Source organism: Protopterus annectens, chromosome 10.part0, assembly GCF_019279795.1.
Source record: "Protopterus annectens isolate FY-2018-M chromosome 10.part0, PAN1.0, whole genome shotgun sequence".
Lineage (NCBI taxonomy): Eukaryota > Metazoa > Chordata > Ceratodontiformes > Protopteridae > Protopterus > Protopterus annectens.
In genome coordinates, this window is record NC_056744.1 from 682,268,066 (window position 1) to 682,270,565 (window position 2,500).

Sequence of the window (2,500 nt, forward strand, 5' to 3'; positions counted from 1 at the left end):
GGAGATTAGGTGAGTTCTGGCTATAGCGGTCCTAGCTACTGGTGTATGATAGGGTTTAATTCTGTAAAGGGATCCTAGTTTTTTGTTAACTAATTTTATTGTGGTGTTTATGTAAGTATCAAAGTTTAGATTGTTGTCTATTGTTATTCCTAACAGTTTAGTGGTTGGGTCAGGAGAGATAATAGTACCATTGTTAGAAGCGAGATTGAAATGTAAAGAGGTGGACTTTCTGGTTGGTGTGAAGAGTAGCAGTTTCATTTTCTTGGGGTTTAGGAGGAGGCAGTGGTGTGAGAACCATTGTTCTACAGTGTTGAAAGCTTTTTGGGTAAGAGTCTGAAGTTCAGTTTGAGAAGTGGCTGAGCAGATTATGGTAGAGTCGTCTGCATATTGAATGCAGGTGGAGTATGGAATAGCTGATTGCAAGTCATTAATATAAATGGAAAAAAGGAGTGGACCTAATATGGAGCCCTGTGGGACACCGAGGGAGATAGAAAGGTGATTAGATAGATTATTTTGCCAGAGTACAACCAACGGTTTTCAAGGTAAGATTTAAGCCAGTTCATTGATAGAGGATCAAGTGAAAGAGAATTTAGTGTGTGAAGAAGTAATTTGTGATTAACCATGTCAAAAGCTTTAGATAAGTCAATGAAAACTGCGGAAGAGAGAAGATTTTTGTTGCAGTTGTTGTTAATGCAGTTTGTGAACAATAGCAGGGCAGTAGTGGTACTGTGAAAAGGTCTGAAACCATGTTGACAGCTGGCAAGTAGGTTGTTCTGGAGAAGGTGGTTAAGAAGTTGTTTATGGATGCACTTTTCCATAATTTTAGCAATAGGGGATAGTAAAGCTATGGGGCGAAAGTTAGAAAAGTCCTTGGAGTTCCTCCCTTTATGTAGTGGGATGATATGAGAAATGTTCTAGATTGATGGGACAGTTCCTTCACTTATGGATCTATTTATCAGAATAAAAATGGGATAGGCAATGGCTTTAGCTCCTTTTTGCAGGAATTCAGCTGGGAGTTTATCAGCTGAGGGGGTGTTAGGTTTTAACTTTTGGAGAAGGGAGGAAATAAAGGAAGTAGACACTGGTTGTAAGTGAAATAAAGGGGGTGGGTTTGTAGAAGATGTGGGCAGATTGGAGGTATCAGGGGATAGGTGGCTAGCTAGAGTTTGGATGGTGTCTGTGAAGAAAGAGTTAAAGGCATTAGCTGTTTGTGTGGGATTCTCACGATTTGAGTCTTGAGGGTTGGGTGTGATTGATTGGCCTGAGAAAAGAAGATTGTTAATACTAGTCCAAAATTTTCTAGGTTCCTTGTGAGAGGTTTGCTGTAATTGGAGATAAAAGTTCTTTTTGTCTAGCAAGATGGCTTTTTTTGTAATGTTTCTATGTTCTCTAAAGGTTTGGCGGTCTGCCAGATTCTTAGTAGTATGCCACTTTGCCCAGGGTCTGTTACGGAGAAGGATTTTTTGTTTAGTATTGTTAGTGAGCCAAGGGGCTGGTTTAGCTTTGGTTCTTATAGAGCAAGTTGGTGCATGGTGGCCAAGGATAGTTAAGAATGTAGAATTGAAGTACTCAACTGCTTAATTTAGAAGGAGACATTTTAATGGTGACCAATTACATTGTTTCAGTTCTGTTAGGAAAAGTTCTTGGTTAAATTGCTTTTTAGACCGTATTGTTCTGAAAGTGTTAGGGAATATTATGTTGGTTTTGTGTCTGATAATATAAGTTAGAGAATGGTCACTTAGGTCATCTGGATGGGTTCCTGTTATGTAGATTTGATGAGAAGTATTAGTAAATATCCAATCCAGGGTACTTTCTTTGTTATGGAGTCTATTAGTTCTGGTAGGGCAGTTTATAAGTTGTGAGAAGCCGTATAGGTTAATAAGGGTGGTGGGGTTTGTACTGGTACAGGAATTCCAATCTATATTAACGTCCCCAGGACTATGGTTTCCTGAGGGAGATTAATGGAAAGCCAGTTAAGGATATACTCAAGTGTATTAATGTTATTTGCTGGGGGAAGATAAACACAGGTGATATTTATGGCTTTACATGTGTTGACCTGAAGTTTGGCGATAATTATTTCTGCACTATTGTCTAAAGGTAAGTTAACATTTATAGTACTGACTTGTAGCTCTGCTTTATAAAGGATTGCTACCCCTCCTCCCTTTTTGGTAGTCGGTCAAGTCTTATGATATTATAACCAGATGGGGTGATTTCATTGACTTTAATGGAAGGTTTTAGCCATGTTTCTGATAAACGTAGGATGTCAAATAGTGTCAAATAGGTGAACATGTAGGAGGGCATGTACTTGAGCAATTTTATTGCAAATACTGCGTATATTAAGATGTGCTATAGAGAGTGAGTTGGGAGGTTTGGTAGATGATAGGGTCCTAGTTTTGTCTTGGTTACTGTTTGCAGTGGTAATAGGATTGTTAGGGCCAGGATTGGGATGAATGTCCCCATCCAATAATGAGTGGGGAAGTGTTAAATGTTTGGGCTGGAG